We start from the raw sequence: 12,723 nt of genomic DNA, 5'->3' as shown, positions 1-12,723 counted from the left end.
GACTCTTCCAACTCTACAATTCTGTATGAGTTTATGTATGTGCTATTATATTTCTCTACAGAGGCATGCTTCTTAATAAAACCATCCTTAATAGTATTTTTTTCCTTTTAAAATGAATGCTTAAAAAAAATATTCAATAGTTTAAAATGTTGACTCAGTAAACATCACCATCATTGATTCTGTTAAAGAAAGATGGCATACAAATGAAATAAACTAACCCAAGGTAGTATCCAATAAAGTCACACAGTGATTTCCTTCTACTTGCGCAACAGAACCTCCCCTCCCTCTCCGCTCACACTCCCTGTGCTGCCCCCCAAAATTTGCTCCTCGAGGGTTTGGGGGAGCACACAAAGGGAGAAGGGGGAGAGAAGGTTCTGTTCCTCAACCATAAGTTATTTTGTGGATATGGGACAATTTCTGGGTCATGTGGTCAGCATGACTAAGCCACTTCTGGTGAACCAGAGCAGCGCAAGGAAATGCCGTTTACCTTCCCGCTAGAGTGGTACCTATTTATCTACTTGCACTTTGACGCGCTTTCGAACTGCTAGGTTGGCAGGAGCAGGGACCGAGCAACGGGAGCTCACCCCATCGTGGGGATCCGAACCACCAACCTTCTGATCGGCAAGTCCTAGGCTCTGTGGTTTAACCCACAGCTCCACCTGCATCCTGTGGAAGCGTATAGTACAGACCAAATGACCAACACTATATTAAATACTTTTTTAAAAATTAATTGATTAATTAAAAATGCTTGGTGAAATGAAAGCATCTTCAGAGGGCGATATGGATTGGTAATGTTCCAGACTCAGTACAGTCATACTTTGGGTTAGAGACACTTCAGGTTGTGGGTTTTCAGGTTGCGCACCGCGCTGAACCTGGAAGTACCAGAATGGGTTACGTCCGGGTTTCAGCACTCGCACATGCGCAGAAGCACTAAATTGCACTTTGCGCATGTGCAGAAGTGCCAAATTGTGACCCGCGTGTGCACAGATGCGGCGCTGCAGGTTGCAAATGCTGCGGGTTGTGAACGTGCCTCCCGCACAGATTGTGTTCTCAACCCAAGTGTCCACTGTATTTCTTTCATGATGCAGCCTAGGACCAGACGGCAGCAGCAACGATGTTCCCCTTTTCCACTAACTCTCCTGCACAGCTACCACCCTGCCCAACCTCATTTGCAGCATTTGCAAGAATCAGCCGGAATAGAAAAGGTGGGATACACCTCCTTCTCACTTCCCCAATTCCACCCCTACATCCTCATTATCACTGGAGGGGTGTGTGGGAGAAAAATAATTTGTACAGTGGAACCTCAGTTTACGAACTTAATCCGTTCCGGAAGTCCGTTCTTAAACCAAAACCATTCTTAAACCAAGGCGCACTTTCCCTAATGAGGCCTCCCACCGCTGGTGCCCTTTCACCGTTCAGATTCCAAGGTAAAGTTTGCAAACCAGGACACTACTTCCGGTTTTGCAGTGCTTGTAAACCAAAACGTTTGTAAACAGGACTGTTCTTAAACCGAGATACCACTGTATTTGCTTGAATAATACCCAGCATTTTCTTCTTTGAATTTTTCCCTCTTTCTCAATTTTCCAAACTTAAGTTCATTGCCCTACATATCCACATCTCTTTAGGATCAGTTGTTTGTTTGTTTTTTAAGCATGCACAAAAAATCATCAGTGTTCCAGCACAAGTTTCTCCTACTTACTTGCAAATTTTCAAATTTACATACTGCTTGATTGCAAGAAAATCTCCAAGCAAAAATGCAAAATGTGAAAATTCTCGATAAAAAGGTTGAAAACTTTTCTTTTATAAAAAAATTTTCATGAAATCCATACACCAACTTGACTGTAGAAAAAAAAGTCAAAGAAGGTTTACAAAGAACATAAAACAATTAAATTAATGAAAATAAGAATGAACAATAATAATTTAAAACATTCAAAAATTAAAATCAACAATAAGTGACAATTATAAATTATAATTATAAATTAAATTAAATTAAAAGCAACAATAAACTAAAAACAAATTAAAACATGAATCAGCATGATATATATCTGGGAAGGCCTATCTAAACAAAACAAAAAAATTAAGCAGGTGCTGAAAAAAGTACATTGAAGCTGCCTGCCTGATATCAATAAGCAGGGAGTTCCAAAGGTAATATAGTGAGATCTTCCCAATTCAGAACAGGCATTATACAGGCAATCTTTTTGATATGCTACAATTAAGATGTAATAAAAATTATTTTCAGAAAGCTGAAAACAAGTATTTAAAAACATTCTAAATATGATTAAAATCAACAGTGGATGAAAAGGAATAAAACACAAATAATTTCAGCATTTCTGGATAGCCTCGCCTAAATGAAAATGTTTTATGCAGGTGACTAAAAGAATGTTGAGAAAGCACCTGCCTGATGTTAAAAAACAGTGGGTTCCTAAGTATAGGTGCTGCCACACCAATTGATTGATTTCTTCCAAGGATGGAACAAATATTATTTGGCAACTGTAACATTGTCTGTAGATCAAAGTGGTCAGCTGGGCAAATATATTAGGCATTGAATAATATTTATATATTAGGTATTGAATATATTCCTGATATACATGTTTTTGCAAACATTTTTTCCCTAATAGGATGCATTTTTTATTATTTTCACTAATATATACATTTTACGCACTCTATATCTCTTGTTTCCCTGGAGAATTGCTTTACAGAATTCAGACAAGTGCGAATTTCAAAGTCTGGCTGTGTTTCATTCGCATGATGTTTTTGGAATTGCAAATTAGTGGGTTTCTCCTCCATTCCTAAACTGTAGGCTTCCCAGCATCCATTTGTGCTATACATGAACTACTGGCAACTCTTCGATGTGTACGTGAAAACCCCCTGCGAAATTTTGTCAGGAATTTGCAGGTACGATGTTGAGATGGGGACATTTGCGTTCCGAGTCTTTGTGTTCCGAGAGCACTTTTGTGTTTTGTTTGTTTGTTTCGGGTGGAAAGGACTTCTGCCCTTATAAATCTGTTTTGATAAATCAGTGCTAAGAAAATCTGCTTGCAACCTTCCCTTGAAAGGAAAAAAAAACAACCATGCACACCCATTCTGCTTTTCTGAAACATTGACAGTCAGCAGTAAGGCATCTACAAGAAGCCAAGGGCTAGTGACAGAAAGGAGGATACACAACCAGCCCCTTCTTCCACCCTCCCACCCCACATTTAGATATTTCGTTGCCAGAAGGTGATGTTGCTCGATTTGCTCAGAAGCTGCTTGGCGGGCTTTCGTAATTGATAAATGCAGGCGTTTCCCAATAACCTTATAAATCACGTCATGCAAATGGGCTCGTCCCCTCACTCGCAGGAGCACGTTTGATGTTCATGCGGTGAGCATAACTGCCTGCCAATAAGGAAGACGCCGGCCCATCCTTGCAATAAGAATGCAAAGACAATGTCTTCGGGAGGAAATGGGGGCAGGGGGGAGAGACCGAAAGCAATTGCCACGCCGTGAATTCAATTCCAAATTAGATACAAACTAGAAACATGACACTCCCCAGGTGCAGTTATAAAGAAAATAATTAAGATTCTTTTTTTTTTTGAGGGGGGGGCAGCAATATGAACAAGGAGATACATAAAAATATAGATGTCCTAATTTAAAAGAAACTCCTTTAAAAATGCTTACCAGTCATTTGTGAGTTAAAGCTAAACACACCACACAATATCCCAAGGATCTCAGCAATTAAGGAGAGAACATTTCCCTTTAAAATAAAGAGGGGAATCACACCTAGCATAACTTTTTCTTTTCTTCTAAAAAATCAAATATTAAATTAGCAAGCCCAGATTGCAAATATTAAATTAGCAAGCCCAGATTGTGAGTTTTGGCATAGCCACACCGCTGTGGATGGCTTCCGAATGTGGAGAAATTCAAAACTGAGAACTGAGTTACTAAATAGGTTGTAGCCCTTCCCGCCCCCCCCTCGCTGAGATTTCAACCCCATTTCATGCTCAGACGGGCAGATCTTAATTATACACAAAAGGATACAAATGTTATTAGCATGATAATAATTATTTGGAGACGTTGTCCTCTTTAAAGGGAGAGAGAGAGAGAGAAAGAGAGAAGGGAGGAAATTAGAGCTAGATTGTCATTCACTGACGCTTCGTTTTTCAAGCAGACGACAGCACAGCCAGTCCTAAGATATGTTCAAAGTACATATACAATATTCAAAGCTCTGAGCCGCTGCGTTATCAGAATGAGCTGGAAGTACCGCTGGTAAAAGACTTGCCACACACTAATCATTACGTCCTGCCTGTGGTACTACATACAAATACAATCCTTTGTGACATTTTGTCAAACATTTGGAGCTTCCTATACTTATCTTCCTTCTCTCCTCCTCCTCTCTCTTTCTCCCCCACTCCCTTTGCATTTATTAGCATGCAGCCACTCAGAAACCATACTTGTGTATTGTGGTCCATCTCCTTGCTGAGATAATACCACGAGCGGTTCGCAAATGTATACGTTTTAACACCTAAAGGAGGGGAAGAGAAGGCAGAAGTAAGAAGGCAAAAGTTTCACGTGAGAGGAGGGGGCACGAGAGCGAAGGCTTCGGGAAAACAATATTTTTCGTCTTAAAAAAATGTAAATAAACACTGGGTCCAACATATGGAGCAATGGATAAATCAGATTGGAGAGCATTTGCAAAATGAGTCTTGTTCACCTTTCCCACATGGGTCAATAAGGATTGCCGATGATTCTGTCTTACACAAGAAATTTTGGGGGGCGGCAGAGGGGAATACAGAACGAGATCAGGAGCAAATATTTGGCTCCCGTACAAAAGATGCATTTCTCAGCATTGATTTACCAGAAGTGTTGTTCCGTTGCCTTGTTGCTGCAGGGCGGCCGTTTTAATTATTTCTGGAAGAAATGCATCTCAGCTACACAGGAAATCTGTAGGGCTTCTCTGCACATTAATAAAATAATTATGAGAGCCACGAATGTCGGACTGCCAACTGTCAAAACACCTGAAAGCTCTATCGCGAGCCAAATTGGCGAGCTTTCTTTCCTATTATTGTTATTAAATGCTTCTTTCTGATATTCAAAACCCTGCGTCTTGTGACATCAAATCAACTGATCAGGGACCGTAGTCAGCTGTGGCAAAACAACTGCCTCTGTAATCCATAGTCTCACAGCTTCTCCCACAAAGATTATAATGTGAATCCTAGGGATGGGTGAACTGCTCAGTTTCAGTTCCTTACACTTGCAAACCTCAGTTCGGTTCTTGACATTTCCATATTGTTTTGTGTTTCTTTTGAAGTCCTTGTGAAAATTCATCAGCATTTGCATGCAAATTTCTCCTAAAATACAATTATGTCTGGTATACATTTCCCCTTAATATCCATTTTATTTTTGTAAACCCATGTTCCCTAGTATAATGCATTAGTGTAGGTTATTTTCACAAATATATACATTTTAATCCACATGTTACCATAATATGTGCATTCTGGCGCACCTTACTTGGCCAGAGAACTGAATTGCAAAATTCAGAGAAGTGCAAATTTCGAAGCATGGCTGCTTTTTCACTTGCTGTCATTTCACTTTTAAATCCAAACTGAAACTAATTTCTCAACCATCCCTAGTTATTTGTTTTGGTTGTTTTTTAGTTGTTGTTTTTTTAAAAAAACCTTTAATAATAAAAATGCAGCTGTTAAATAGCATTGCCTGCAATTCTCACTTGAGGCATCTGTGTGTGTTTGTGTGTGTGTGTGTGTACATAGTTTTTTCATGCAGAACAGGCAACCACCATTTAAAATTCCTCAGAGGTCATGCTTGGTCATTGTGCTGAAGGTTTGTCCCTCCCCCCCCGCCCTTTCTTTTTTATTTTATTTTTTTGCCACTTAATAATAGATGTTTTAAAGTTTAAGTGCAGCCCGAGGCGCTCATAAGCATTTATTACAAATCGCTGGCTGCCTCCCTTATGGAGAGAAAGGAATAACATTTACATACAGTAGCATGGATTAATAAGAGGAGGAGGGGAGAAAACCTGGGGAAAGCCGTCAGTCAGGGAGCGAAATCAGCAATAATAAAGCCGACTATATTCTTTGGAAATATCATGCCGTCTGTTGTAATATTTTGCCATTCCCCAGGAGGTATACAAAATCCAAATCAGATAAGACTTGTGCCGGGCTAGAGACATACTGCTACGCTCTCCAGCGGCAGACACACCGCTGAATCTTTTATTTATCTTCAGAGCAATTGTACAATTCGAAGAGGCTGAAATCAGCTGAAAATCGACCCACTGGAAAGTTTCATAAAACCGGGGGGGGGGGGAGAGAGAGACGCTCCCTTCCTTGTTTGCTAAATCGCTCACTGTGATGAAAACACAAGGAGGGGGGATTGGAATTTGGAAAGCAGCTAAAATTAAGCAACTATGGAAACTCTCCACGAAAAGGAAAACGCTTACCATGTTTCATAACCTGACGCTCATTTGGAACTGATCAAAGAGGGAATTGACTTATTCTCAAGCAAAAGGAAGGAATCTCGCCCTTTCTTGAGTTGGCGCTGTCAGGGGGAAAGACATCTCATCAAAGACCCGAGGCATGCTCAAAAGCTTTGCTAGTAGATAAAGAGTAAGACAGCCTTCGCATGATTCTGGGACATGGCTCACTCATGAGGCTGTGAGCTGGGTTTTGGTTACTTGGTGCGACGGACGGGGTGAAGGCGGGTCACAATTTGCCCCTCTGATTCTCACCGGTAGTGGCCACAAGCAAAAACATGAGGATGCATCCATCTTGAAGAACTTGCTGTCATGCACAGCGCATGAATATGTAACAGCTCAGTCATCGCTGGATTCTGTAAATGGAGAATATAGGAAGTGACCTTATAGCAGCTTGAACTACTGGTCCATCTAGCCTACTATTGTCTTCTCTAACTGGTGGTCGATCTCTAGCGTCGACACAATGCAGAGGAATTCAGCTTGGGGCCAGATTCATGCAAAGTATGTGCTCCAGCTATGAATGCATGGATCAGCCTTTCCAGGTCTTTCACTGTTTGTTGCATTGTTTTCAAAGCTATTTTAGTTGTATTTATTGTACGTTGGGGAATCACCTTGATGTGAAAGGCGATTCATAAATTACGAAAATAGTACTATGTTCATTCATACATCTGTTCTGTCCCATTTCTTCATTTTCTTTCGAAAAGGAATAAATAAAAATGCATAGTCAGATACACTTTTAAAACTATGTATTTTGAGCCCACCAGCAGACATGACATGTCCTGCAGTACCTACAAACAGGTCCTTCTCAGTGGCAGCTCCCCAACTGTGGAATTCTGGGAAAATGTAGTCAACCAAAGCACTCTTAAATTTCAGGCGTCAACTAAAAACAGCTTTGTTTGCCCAGGCTTTTGGGGCACAATACTCCCCCTGTCCCCACTTCCTGGATCTTAACTGTGCCGTTATTGTGCTCTTGCCTATTGTTATTATTTTAGCTGCACTGATTTTTCAATGTGTTTATTTACTGTTTTCAATTGGTGTGCTTATTATTACGCTGTTCATTGTCCTGGTTGCCGCTGAGAGAACGAAAGTAAAAAATAATACATTATCGATGTCATCGTATGTCACTGTACACATTTCTAAATGCATTTCATTCTCAAATGTCACTGTACACATTTCTAAATGCATTTCATTCTCAAATGTGCAATTTGGTACATTTTTTTTGAACCGAGAACTGTGTTGCAAAATTCAAAGAATTGTGAACCGAGGAGCAATTATGTTATGACCCCTGCTTTACTCTGATGTGCAAAGCAGATCAGTTTTCACTGGAATTAACAAAAACAAACTTTCTCAGCCATCCCTATCTGCAGTAGCTGGCTATTGCCCCCTTTATAAGGAGATAGAGAAATGGCTACCCAGGTCCCTAGTTGGCCCATTGGAGGCTCCCCATCTATAGGGATGGAGCAATCTGACCATTTCACTTCTCCAAGTTTCTCATTTTATTATGTTACTTGCAGAAAGGGAAAGGGGAAATTATTAAAGAAAGGAAGACATGGGGGGATAAGGAATACAGTCATACCTTGGGTTACAGCCGCTTCAGGTTGCATTTTTTTCGAGTTGTGGACCGCTGAAACCCGGAAGTACTGGAACGGGTTACTTCCGGGTTTCGGCGGTCGTGCATACTCAGAAATGCTAAATCGCTTTGTGCATGCAGAGAAGCGCCGAATCGCAACCCGTGCATGCGCAGCCGCGCAGCCACAGGTTGCGAAAGCTGCGTGTTGCGAACATGCATCCTGCATGGATCAGTTTCGCAACCTGAGCGTCCACTGTATACAGTATGAATAATACCAATAACAGCAACAAAAATCCTATTACAGTGGTGCCCCGCAAGACGAATGCCTCGCTAAACGAAAAACCGGCAAGACGAAAGGGTTTTCCGATTTTTTAGCGGCTTCGCAAGACGAATTTCCCTATGGGCTTGCTTCGCAAAACGAAAGCCCATAGGGAAATCTCCGGGGACAGCGGGGAACCCTCCTCCCACCGCAAGCCCCGGGAAGAGAGGAGAAGCTGCGCGCCTTCCCCTCTGTTCCCGGACCTGTCCTGAAGGCTTGCGGTGGGAGGTCCGGGAACAGAGGAGAAGGCGCGCAGCTTCTCCTCTCTTCCCGGGGCTTGCGGTGGGAGGAGGGTTTTTCCTCCCCACCGCCAACATTCAGAAGGCTGTTCTGAAGGCTGGCGGTGGGAAGAAAAGCCCTTCTCCCGCCTCCAGCCTTCAGAAGAGTTCCCCGCAGGGCTCCCCAAGCTGTGAATGTCTGCCGCGCGCGAGGGGCGCTCTGCTTAAGAGCGCCCCTCGTGCGGGGCAGCAGGCTGCTATCCGCAGCTTGGAGAGCCCTGTGGGGAAGTCCGGCAGGGCTCCCCAAGCTGCAGATGTCTGCCCCACCCGAGGGACGCTCTGCTTAAGAGCGCCCCTCGTGCGGGGCAGCAGGCTGCTATCCGCAGCTTGGAGAGCCCTGTGGGGAAGTCCGGCAGGGCTCCCCAAGCTGCAGATGTCTGCCCCACCCGAGGGGCGCTCTGCTTAAGAGCGCCCCTCGTGCGGGGCAGCAGACTGCTATCCGCAGCTTGGAGAGCCCTGTGGGGAAGTCCGGCAGGGCTCCCCAAGCTGCAGATGTCTGCCGCGCGCGAGGGGCGCTCTGCTTAAGAGCGCCCCTCGTGCGGGGCAGCAGGCTGCTATCCGCAGCTTGGAGAGCCCTGTGGGGAAGTCCGGCAGGGCTCCCCAAGCTGCAGAGGTCTGCCCCGGGCGAGGGGCGCTCTGCTTCAGAGCGTCCCTCGCACCCGGCAGCAGGCTGCTATTCGCAGCCTAGGCAGCCCTGCAGGAACTCTTCTGAAGGCTGGCGGCGGGAGAAGGGCTTTTCTTCCCACCGCCAGCCTTCAGAAGGCTGTTCTGAAGCCTGGCGGTGGGGAGAAAAGTCCTCCCCCCCCCACCAGCCTTCAGAAGAGGTCCGGGGAAAGACTGTCCCCGGACCTGGTCTGAAGGCGGTCTCCCTAGGAACGCATTAATTGATTTTCAATGCATTCCTATGGGAAACCGTGCTTCGCAAGACGAAAAACTCGCAAGAAGAAAAAACTTGCGGAACGAATTAATTTCGTCTTGCGAGGCACCACTGTACTCATCATCAGTGCATATTATGGAAAGAGTAACCATAAGTCAGAGGTGGATTTAGGGGAGCATGACTGCTTTGGACACACTGAGCACAGAGCCTCAGAGTCACCACATGGGGCGCCACATATGATGTAGAATGGAAGGCAAGAGGCAGGGAATGCCAATTTTTGGCGTCACACAGGGCAGCACTGTAATTTGAGGCCCCAAGATCCGCCACTGCAACAGTACGTGCATCTTAAGTTAAACAGATAAGTTTATGTAAGGTCTCCAGATGTCTGTATAGGTTTCCACATGAAAACGACATCTACAGCCATACCTCATGTTATGTTTGCTTCATGATACCTTTTTTCAGGTTGCATCCCGCGGTGACCCAGAAGTACCGGAAAGGGTTACTTCCAGGTTTCGCCGCTTGCGCATGCACATGCGCACAAGCGCCAAATCACGCCACGCACCTGCGCAGATACGGCGCTTGAGGTTGCGGGCTTTCATGTTGCGAACAGGCCTCCGGAACAGATTCCGTTCACAACCAGAGGTACCACTGTATATGAAATATGTTCAAATGCAGTCAGGGCAGTGAGGGCCTCAGACCATTATGCAACAGGACAGAGTCCTTACCCTTCTGAGCTCTATGTGTAAGTTTAGTGGCTCTCATTCACCACTTTTGTTAATCTTCTGCCGTTAATCCCTGTACTGCAGGAATATAATTTAACATCCACATCTGCAAATATCAAGGATTTCACCAAGACAAAACCCAATCTTAAATTCAGTTCTCCACATTTGTGCAGCAATTTGCAATTCCACAGGGTTAAAAAAAATCCACATGGAAATTTTCTGTTTTCTGGAGCAAATCTCTCCACATAAACACAATTTTGGATGCAGTTTAGCTGATATACTTTTGGGGGGAGCAAGGATTCTTACACAATACAATCCATTTTGTATGTTATCTTTCTAATATATACCTTTTCATGCACAATTCCCCCAAGAGCTCCTTTTTTTGTGCATATTGTTTCATTGGAGAACTGCATCGCCAAATTCAGAGAAAGGCAAATTTCAAAGGAGAGCTGAGTTTTGGTTTGCACATTGGTTGAAGAAGTGCAAATCAGATAGCTCCTCATTTGAATGCAAGCAAAAATTTATCCTCCGTCTCTCCATCTGCTGCAATTACTTTTCTTTGTTATGCACCTCAGCTGTATGTTATTGCAGGTATTCTGTTACCTGGCTGGTAATTCTTACCAGCTCCCGACTTCCTTTGCACTAATAGCAAGAGAGATGTTGGCAAAGAGGGATTTCCTCCCACCAGCTGTCAGTCATAATCCTATGCCTAGTCCTCTTTGTACTGTTTTGAGGGTCTCACCACTTAGGGTTTTTTCTTAAAATATATTTTCATCTTCTACAAACTTTGGGGTTCTCCCAAATCTGGAGATTCCTCACTTTTTTCTGTTCGGGTGGTAGCATTTTGAGCACATAAATAATGACACTCACAGTTTGAATATCAGAAATGAAGCAAATAACTCTTTTGCATTTGTGGCGCTGGGACGCGGTTGGCCTAGGACTTGCAGATCAGAAGGTTGGCGATTCGAATCCCCATGACAGGTTGAGCTCCCGTTGCTCAGTCACAGCTCCTGCCAAACTAGCAGTTCAAAAGCACGTCAAAGTGCAAGTAGATAAATAGGTACCGCTCCAGCGGGAAGGTAAATGGTGTTTCCGTGCGCTGCTCTGGTTCACCAGAAGTGGCTTAGTCATGCTTGCCACATGACCCGGAAGCTGCCTGTGGACAAACGCCAGCTCCCTTGGCCTATAGAGCGAGATGAGCAACGCAACCCCAGAGTCGGTCACGACTGGACCTAATGATCAGGGGTCCCTTTACCTTTACCTTTACCTTTAAAACACACACACACACATGGCAATGGAGCAAGTTATTTTCATTAAATATGATTATATTAATCATATTCAAAAGGGGGAAGAGGAAGACCCAGGTAACTATCAACTGGTGTAGCTTGACATCGATACTAGGGAAGGTCCTAGATCAGATAATTCATCAGTTGTTCTGTGAGCATTTAGAAGAGGATGCTGTGATTACTAAGGCCCAGCAAGGGTTTCTCAAAGATAAGTCATGCCAGACCAATCTGATTTCCGTTTTTGATGGAATTACAAACTTTGTGGATCAGGGAAATGCTGTGGACACAGTGTATATTGATTTCAGCAAGGCTTTTGACAAAGTCCCCCATGATATTCTTGCAAGGAAGCTGGTATAATGTGGGTTGAATGAGATAACTATAAGGTGGATTTGTAGCTGTTTGACTGACCAAACCCAAAGTCATTTAATGGTTCCTCATCATCCTGGGGAAAAAGTGACAAGTGGGGTGCCACAGGGTTCTGTCCTGGGCCCGTCGTTCTTTAATGTCTTTATAAATGAGTTAGATGAAGGAATTGAGGGGATGCTCATCAAATTTTCAGATGACACCAAACTGGGGAGGGGGGGTAGCTAATGCTGCAGAAGACAGAATTAGAGTTCAAATGACCTTAACAGATTGGAGAACTGGGCACAAGCTAACGAAATGAATTTTGATAGGGACAAATATAAGGTTCTGCACTTAGGCAGGAAGAACCCGATGCATAAATATAGGACGGGGGGTGTCTGGCTTACTAGCAGTACATGTGAAAAGGATCTAGGGGTCTTGGTGGACCACAAGCTTACATGAGTCAACAGTGTGATGCAGCAGCAAAAAAAGCTAATGCTATTCTAGGCTGCACCAACAGAAGTCTAGTGTCCAGATGAAGGGAAGTAATAGTGCCATTCTATTTTGCCTGAGTCAGACCACACCTGGAATAATGTGCCCAATTCTGGGCACCACAATTTAAGAAGGATGGTGACAAGTTGGAACATGAGCAGAGGAAGGCAACCAAAGGTCTGGAAACTAAGCCTTATGAGGAACGGTTGAAGGAGCTCCATATGTTGAGCCTGGAAAAGAGGAGATATGGCAGCCATCTTCAAAGATCTAAAGGGCTGTCACATGGAAGAGAAAACATGCTTGTCTTCTGCTCTGAATGGTAGGACTCGAACCAATGGCTTTAAGTTGCAAGAAAGGAGATTCCGACTGAA

Source organism: Podarcis erhardii (genome assembly GCF_964252035.2).
Source record: "Podarcis erhardii genome assembly, chromosome: 3".
Taxonomy (NCBI): domain Eukaryota; kingdom Metazoa; phylum Chordata; class Lepidosauria; order Squamata; family Lacertidae; genus Podarcis; species Podarcis erhardii.
Note: the sequence above shows the minus strand (reverse complement) of the source record.